Here is a 9,251-nt window from a genome sequence, read left to right as displayed (position 1 = left end):
AAAAAAAAAAAAAAAAAAAAAATTCAGTTCCTCAGTGTCGCTCACATCTTGAGTACTCGACAGCTGCAGGGGCTAGAGGTGACATTATTGGACAGCACAGAGGAACATCTCCCTTACCGCAGGAGGTTCTGTTAGATGCGTTGCAACTTTGTTTGACATATTATTTATTACTCATTAGGCCCCAGGGTCTTTCAACTTAGAGAAAACAGATAAGATGCAAATGATCTCTACCAAGTAGAGAAGATGACTCCAAAGGTTTTGTTGACCTTTGTATTGTGTTAATGTAGGCCATTAACCATTTTCCATCTAACAGAGCTGTTTGCTTCTGGCATTCTTTGTCCTCACTGACAACAGACAGACAGACAGGCAGATGAGAGGCTGATAGTAGTCTCTCACCTCCTCCTTTGAATCAGCTGTGTTATGCTGATTCCCTCAGCACTGAGTTGAATAGAAGCTTGACTCGTGCCCACTCTGGCTAAGGACTGTCTGGTGCAGCATGGCCTGCTGTCTGCTGCAGAAGCTGAAATGTGACACCTGCCTTCCCAGCCTATCTTGTCGCTAAGCTGTGGGCACGAGACTGTGGCAATGCAATCGGACTTCAGATCAGACACTGGTGACACGAGCAGCAGAGATGGTGGCAGGTGCTTCATTGCAGGGAGAGGTGGCAACTGCAACAAGATTCCTTCTCTGGAGGAAAAGGGGCTGCACTCTCAGTGGCCGCCTGGTGCCCCCACCCCAGAGGGGTTACCCGTGAGCAACAGGCTCGCAGCGATTCCTCGAGCCACCTGGTCTCCTTTAATGAACTCCCATTCTGCTTCTACCCGCCAGAAGAGTCATTCAATGCCAACGGGCTGATGGACTGACCTAGGAGCGCTGGCAGATCTTGCACAGACTCAGCCTTTCTCCACCTGTCACTGAAAGCCCACAGTTCTGGAGATGACTCAGCTGGGGGACTCCGCTGCACTCTTCTCACCAAAACCACCGCATTGCTCTTGCAGGGAGAGGAAACCTTTTGAAGTTGCTAATTTCTCCTCTCCTACTTCCAGGTCCTTGGAGGAAGAGGCAAACCCGCTAAGCAAACGCTCCGTCCGTCCTTTGCAGGCGTCATTCCGGGCTGCAGAGACGGCGGCTTCGCGAGCCTGTGACCTACTCAGTCATGGGGCCTGGAGCTCAGAGGGCCCCGAGCCTGTTTTCACCCTCTGTTCTCATCTGTCTTGAAATGCTTAGTGATTTTTAAACAAAGTGCACAGCCAGTACTGCTGATGGGGAGTTGAAATGCACATTCCTGGGTTTACAGCCAGAGGTTCCGATTTAGTAATTTTGGCTCGGCCCTGGAATCAGTTTTTTTTTTTTTTTTGGATGGAATCTTGCTGTGTCACCCATGCTGGAGTGCAGTGGCACAATCTCAGCTCACTGCAGCCTCTGCCTCCCAAGTTCCAGTAATTCACTTCCTTCAGCCTCCTGAGTAGCTGGGATTACAGATGGACGCCACCGCGCCTGGCTGATTTTTGTATTTTTGGTAGGGACGGGGTTTCACCATGTTGGCCAGGCTGGTCATGAACTCTAGACCTCATGTGATCCACCCACCTTGGCCTCCCAGAGTACTGGGATTGCAGGCGTGTGCCACTGTGCCTGGCCCGGAATCAGTATTTTACATTGGTTTTTTTTTCTTACATTTTTTTTAAACATATAATTTATATACTGTAAAGTTAGCCCATTTAAAGTGTACATTTGGGCCAGGCACAGTGGCTCATGCCTGTAATCCCAGCACTTTGGAAGGCTGAGATGGCCAGATCACTTGAGGTCAGGAGTTCATGACCACACTGGCCAACACGGTGAAACCCTACATCTACTAAAAATACAAAAATCAACCAGGCATGGTGGTGTGCATCTATAATCCCAGCAACTGGAGAGTCTGAGGCAGGTGAATCATTTGAACCTGGGAGACAGGGGTTGCAGTGAGCTGAGATCATGCCACTGCACTCCAGCTTGGACGACAGAGTGAGATTCCATCTCAATAAAGACATACATACATAAAGTGTACAACTGGATATCTTTCTTTTTTCTTTTTTTTAAATTTTTTTCCTTTTTTTAAGACGGGGTTTCACCATGTTGGTCAGGCTGGTCTTGAACTCCTGACCTCAGGTGATCCGCCCGCCTTGGCCTCCAAAGTGCTTGGATTACAGGCGTGAGCCACCATGCCTAGCCTACAACTGGATATCTTTTGTGTGTGTGTGTTTTAATCCAGATGAGGTCTCACTGTGTTGTGCAGGTTGGTCTCGAACGCCTGGGCTCGGGCCTTCCTCTCACCTCACTCTCCTAAGGTGCTGGGATTGCAGGCATGAGCCACCACAGTTTGATGTTTTTAAAGATAGTCACAGTTGTGCCACATCACCACTATCTAATTCCAGAACATTTTATCATCCCCAAAAGGAACTCTACCATGCTGGGCATGGTGGCTCACCTGTAATCCCGGCACTTCGGGAAGCTGAGGTGGAAGGATCGCTTGAGTCCAGGAATTGGAGACCAGCCTGGAAACACGGCAAGACCCCATCTCTACAAAAAAAAAAAGAAAAGAAAAGAAAAAGAAAGAAACCTCGTGCTCCTGAGCAGTCACTTCCCATCCCTCCCTAGCCTCAGCCCCCAGTAACCACTCAGCTACTCCCTGCCTCCCTGGGTTTGCCTGTCTGGCCATTGCATATACATGGACTCGACAACATGTGGCCTTCTGTGGCTGTTTCTTTCTCTTAGCCTGGTGTCCTCAAGGTTCATCCAGGTTGCAGCCTGTATCAGCATGCCTGTTCATCAGGATCGATGTTTTTTGCGCAAGCCCCTGAGGCCTGACGCAGGGGGTCCACCCGTATGGCAACGTTTGACTTGATGCCTGTTTTCCCCACAGATTCTCAGAAACAAGAAAAATTTCAAAAGGAGATAGAGAAGGAGATTAGGGGCAGACATTTGCATGTAAATCAAGATCACCTACCACAGTCTACGCAAGAGGAAAAAACCTAATTCATATTTGCCGTTCCCGAAAGACAGGGGGACAGAACCGACCACAGAGGTGAGTGCGATGAATCCTAAGTCACCTGGAACACAGCTAGCACAGACTCTCAAGTCACTAGAATTTATTTTTATGATAATTTGCCAAAACCTAGAAAGAGGCAAAAAGGGCCTGGTGTGGTGGTGTCTCAACGCATGTAATCCCAGCACTTCCGGAGGCCGAGGCAGGTGGGTCACCTGAGGTCAGGAGTTCAAGACCAGCCTGACCAACATGGTGAAACCCTGTCTCTACTGAAAATACAAAAATTAGCCAGGCGCAGTGGCTCAAGCCTGTAATCCCAGCACTTTGGGAGGCCGAGGCAGGTGGATCACGAGGTCAAGAGATCGAGACCATCCTGGTCAACATGGTGAAACCCCGTCTCTACTAAAAATACAAAACATTAGCTGGGCATGGTGGCGTGTGCCTGTAATCCCAGCTACTCAGGAGGCTGAGGCAGGAGAATTGCCTGAACCCGGGAGGCGGAGGTTGCGGTGAGCCGAGATCCCGCCATTGCACTCCAGCCTGGGTAACAAGGGTGAAACTCCATCTCAAAAAAAAAAAAAAAATTAGCAGGGCATGGTGGCAGGGGCCTGTAATCCCAGCTACTTGAGAAACTGATCGAAACTCCATCTCAAAAAAAAAAGACCGGGCACAGTGGTTCACACACACCTATAATCCCAGCACTTTGGGAGGCTGAGGCAGGCAGCTCATGAGGTCAGATCAAGACCATCCTGGCCAACATGATGAAACCCTGTCTCTACTAAAAATACAAAAATTAGCTGACTGTGGTGGTGCATGCCTATAATCCCAGCAACTTGGGAGGCTGAGGCAGGAGAATCGCTTGAACCCAGGAGGTGGAAGCTGCAATGATCTGAGATCGTGCCACTGCACTCCAGCCAGGGCAACAGAGTAAGACTCCATTTCAAAAAAACAACACAAGAAAGAACAGCTTAAATATAAAACCAGGAATCAAATAGGCAGTAAATGTGTGAAACTCTGTTCAACCACAGAGGTAACTAAGAAAGGCAAATAAACAGGAGGTTTTTTTTGTTTGTTTTTTGTTTTTTTTTTGAGACAGAGTCTCACTCCATCACCAGGCGCCAGGCTGGAGTGCAGTGGCGCGACCTCGGCTCACTGCAACCTCCGCCTCCCGGGTTCAAGCAATTCTCAAAACAAGAGTTTTTTGTTTTGTTTTTATATAAAGACAGGGTTTCACCATGTTGGTCAGGCTGGTCTTGAACTCCCAACCTCAGGTGAGCTGCCTGCCTTGGCCTCCAAAGTGCTTGGATTACAGGGGTGAGCCACCGCACCCAGCCAACAGGAGGTTTTTTTATACCTTCACATCAGCAGAGCTTTACAAGGGAGCAGGCTGGAGGGTGAGAGAGGTCCACTCAGCCACTTCTGAAACACGCATCAGAGCCTTACAAAAGGATTCTGTCTCCACGCAGTAACCCCCTCCTGCTATTCCTTCCTCACAGAACTTCCTAAGGGGATAATCCTAGATTTGGACAGGATATGTGCATGTACATGTTCATACCAGCATTAAGGATAACACCAAAACCCAAACAAGCAAACAAAAGTGGAGGTGCCCTGTGCTAGTCCAGGCCCTCTAGAAGCAGAGACCAAAGGGGATTCTTTGCCATGCAAGAGATTCATCAAGGCCAGGTGTGGTGGTTCACGCCTGTAATCCACTTTGGGAGGTGGAAGTGAGAGAATCGCCTGAGCTCAGGAGTTCCAGACCAGCCTGGCCATCATGGTGAAACCCTGTCTTTATATAAAAACAAAACAAAAAACTCTTGTTTTGAGAATTGCTTGAACCCGGGAGGCGGAGGTTGTGGTGACCCAAGATCGCGCCATTGCACTCCAGCCTGGGTAACAAGAGTGAAACTCCGTCTCAAAAAAAAAAAAAAAAAAAAAAGAAAGGAGAAAGGAAAGGAAAGAGATTCATCAGAGCCAAGCCTGGGAGGGAAAAGAGGAGGGAGCCAGGGTCTGGGGGAGCTGTCCCTCCACAAGGCAGGTCTGACTCCTGCTGGAGGACAGGAGGAAAGAAGGAAGGGAAGTTGCAGGTGCCATCCTGCGAGAGTTCAGCGCGAATGTGGGAAAATCCTCAGACAGGGAAGCCCCGGTCTCCCAGGAACCAGCCACCCCCAGCATCCCTACCGTGCTGTCCCTAGCTGGGAGAAGCCTGCAGGAAGCAGGGTCCCCATGAGCTGGGTGATTTCGGGGCACAGCAGCTGGGCCCTCAGGCAATCATACCCCCCCAGAGTGGGAAATCTGAGGGGCACATTTTCACGGCTGCCATACAACCCCAACGACTGAAAATAAGGCAGTGATCCAACGGCAGCATTACGTGGCCGTTCAAAGTCATTTTCTCAAAGAATGTTTAATGGCAGGGTAAAATGCTTCAAGTATGATGTTAATTTATAAAAGCAAGTCACAAAATATGTTTATGATGGGTCCCCATTAAGTTAAAAAATACATGTTGGAGGAATGTGGATGGAACTGGAGGACATTATCCTTAGCAAACTAACTCAAGAACAGAAAACCAAATATCACACGTTCTCGTTTATAAGTGGGAGCTAAATGATGAGAACTCATGAACACAAAGAAGGAAACAGACCCTGGGGTCTACTTGAGGGCGGAGGGGGGAGGGGAGGGGGAGAAGGGGAGGGTGGGAGAAGGGAGGGGAACAGAGAAGATAACTATTGGATACTGGGCTTCATACCTGGGTGATGAAATAATCTGTATAATAAACCCCTATGACACAAGTTTACTTAGTTCATTTTCATACTGCTATAAAGATGTAGCGGAGACTTGGTATTTTATAAAGAAAAGAGGTTTAACTGACTCACAGTTCTCAGGTCTGGGGAGGCCTCAGGAAATTCACAATTATGGCAGACACGGAAGAGGCACTTCTTACATGGTGGCAGGCGAGAGAAAGTGGCAAGCAAAGGAGGAAGTGCCCCTTATAAAACCTTCAGTGAGAACTCACTATGGCGAGAACAGCATGAGGGAAACCGCCCCCATGATCCTATCACCTCCACCTGGTTTCTTCCTAGACACGTGGGGATTACAATTCAAGATGAGATTTGGGTGGGGACACAAAGGCTAGCCATGTCACTATGTAATAAACCTTCACATGTGCCCCTGAACCTAAAATAAACGTTTTTTAAAAAGTGTGTGTGTGTGTGTGTGTGTGTGTGTGTGTGTGTGTATGTCCCCATCTGTCTTACATATAGACAGAAAGCAAGACTGGCAAAAAACATCTTTGGGCAGGGTGAGAATTTTTCTTTTTTTTGTTTTTCCTTTTTGATTGCAATGCTGCAATCTCGGCTCACTGCAACCTCTGCCTCCTAGGCTAAAGTGATTCTTCTGCCTCAGCCTCCTGAGTAGCTGGGATTACAGGCACCTACAACCACACCAGGCTAATTTTTGTATTTTTAGTAGAGACGGGGTTTCACCATGTTGGTAAGGCTGGTCTCGAATTCCTGATCTCAGGTGATCTGCCCACCTCAGCCTCCTAAAGTGCTGGGATTACAGGCATGAGTGACCATGCCCAGCCAAGAATTTTCTTTATATTTTAATGTATTTTCCAAAGTTTCTAAAGTTAGTATGTATTATTTTAGAAATCAGTCAAATAAACATGATTTCAAATTTTAAGCGAAGGGTTTTCAAGTCTTGGTATTAAGGGTAAAAGACCGTGGGACCCCCAGGTTTCTTACTGTGGCAGCGGGCTTGTGACATTGGTGCTTTTCCTCAATGACCTCTGACATGAGGCCCGGCTCCACTGTTCACAGCTCTTCACCTGCTCTTCGGATCTCCCAGCTGAATGGGCAAAGCAGCCCCTTGGCATGACTCCTTGTATAACCAATTTTACAGTAAAACCAATGCAATTTATTTCTCTCAGCCCTTTTATGCACAACCCAAAACGACAGTACTTTACAATGAGAGGGAATATTTAGAATGGCAATTCTAAGCCTCTTCAAGGTACCATTATTTTCCTATTCCATGGCCCTGGAAACATTTCCCCCAACAGCATTAGTGCTGAGAGCAGCTAATCTTGGATTCCAGTTTCAGGTTTTCTACTTACCATAAGTGACGGAAGCTTAGACAAACTACTTCATCTCTTAAAGTTTCAATTAAACAATTATATAATTTAGCAGTGTGTGTGTGTGTGTATTCACAGTTGTGCACCTATCGTCGCTACATAATTCCAGAACATTCTTCTCTCCCCACTTGCTTTCAGTCTCACCAGTGTTTGGCAACCACTAATCTGCTTTCTGTCTCAATGGATTTGCCTATTCCACAGTTTTTTGGTTTTTTTTTTTGAGACAGTCTCGCTCTGTCGCCCAGGATGGAGTACAGTGGTGGGATATTTGCTCACTGCAAACTCTGTCCCCTGGGTTCAAGCAACTCTTCTCCCTCAGCCTCCTGAGTAGTTGGGATTACAGGTGCCTGCCTCCACGCCCAGCTAATTTTTCTATTTTTAGTAGAGATGGGGTCTCAGCATGTTGGCCAGGCTGGTCTCAAATGCCTGACCTCAGGTTATGTGCCCGCCTCAGCCTCCCAAAGTGCTAGGATTACAAGTGTGAGCCACCACGCCCGGACCACAATTTCCTACGAAGAGAATCATATGGCATTCGTCCTCTTACGTCTGACTTCCTCAAGGTTCATTGATGTTGCCGCGTGTGTCAGTGCGCCATTCCTTCTGATGGCGAGTAACATCCACTGTATGGGCGGATCACATTTTGTTTATTGAGTCATCACCTCAGGTGCACTTGGGTTGTCTCCACATTTGGCCATTGTGAATAATTCTGCTTCCAACATTTACCTACAAGTATCCCTGTTTTCATTTCTTTTGGGTCTATACCTAGGAATGGAATTGCTGGGCTACATGGTAGTGCTACTTTTAACTTCTGGAAGAAATGCCTGGCTGTTTTCCATGGTGGCCGCACCATTTCACTTTCCAATTAGCCATGTATGAGGGTTTCGATATCTCTACACCTTAACCAACATTTCGACACTACTGCTGCCTTTTTTTTTTTTTTTTTTTTTTTTTTTTGAGACAGAGTCTGGCTCTGTTGCCTAAGCTGGAGTGCAGTGGCATGATCTCGGCTCACTGCAACCCCTGCCTCCTGGGTTCAAGTGATTCTTCTGCCTCAGCCTCCTGAGTAGCTGAGATTACAGGTGCCCGCCACCACTCCTGGCTAATTTTTGTATTTTTAGTAGGATGGAGTCTCACTATGTTGGCCAGGCTGATCTTGAACTCCTGACCTCAGGTAATTCACCCTCCCAAAGTGCTGAGATTATAGGCATGAACCATTGCGACCGGCCCATTTCTCTTTTTTGATTGTTCGATTGATTGATTGAGACAGAGTCTCACTCTGTCTCCCAGGATGGAGTGCAGTGGTGTAATCATGGTTCACTGAATTTCAGCCTTGACCTCCCAGGCTCAAGTGATCCTCCCACTGCAGCCTCCCAAGTAGCTGGGACTACAGGAGTGCACCACCTCACTCAGCTAATTTTTGTATTTTTTTTTGTAGAGATGGGGTTTCGCCAAGTTGCCCAGGCTGGTCTCAAACTCCTGGGCTCAAGCGATCTCCCTGCCTTGACACCCCAAAGTGCTGGGATTACAGGCGTGAGCCACCGCACCTGGCCCTGGATATTTCATTTGTATGGAATCACACAACACATGACCTTCTGTGTCTGACTTCTCTCACTTAGCATAATGATTTCGAGGGTCTTCCACCTTGAGTACATATCAGTATTTCATTCCTTTGTAGGGTTAGCTGGGTGTGGTGGTGCATGCCTGTAGTCCCAGCTACTTAGGAGGCTAAGGCAGGAGAATCTATTATTCTTCAATAATAATATTCTTCAAGACTCTTGTATAACTTGCAGTGTAATATTAAGTGCACTTCCTTGGTTAAATCGATTCCTAGGTATTTTGTCTTGGTTGATGCTATTGAACATGAAATTGTTTTCTTAATTTCATTTTTGGGCTGTTTCTTGCCAGTGTACAGAAAGACAGCCAATTTCTGTGTGCTGATCCCGAGTCCTGCAACCTTGCTGATCCCGTTCACTAGCTCTAAAGGGTGTGTGTGCATCCTTCAGGGCTTTCCATGCAAACCATCATATCATCTGCAAATGGTTTTTCTCACTTTCCAATCTGAAGGCCTTGTATTTCTTTTTTGTTGTTGTTGTTTTATTTTAT

This window comes from Cebus imitator, unplaced genomic scaffold (genome assembly GCF_001604975.1).
Source record: "Cebus imitator isolate Cc_AM_T3 unplaced genomic scaffold, Cebus_imitator-1.0 Scaffold169, whole genome shotgun sequence".
Classification (NCBI taxonomy): domain Eukaryota; kingdom Metazoa; phylum Chordata; class Mammalia; order Primates; family Cebidae; genus Cebus; species Cebus imitator.
This window is presented reverse-complemented; position numbering follows the sequence as displayed.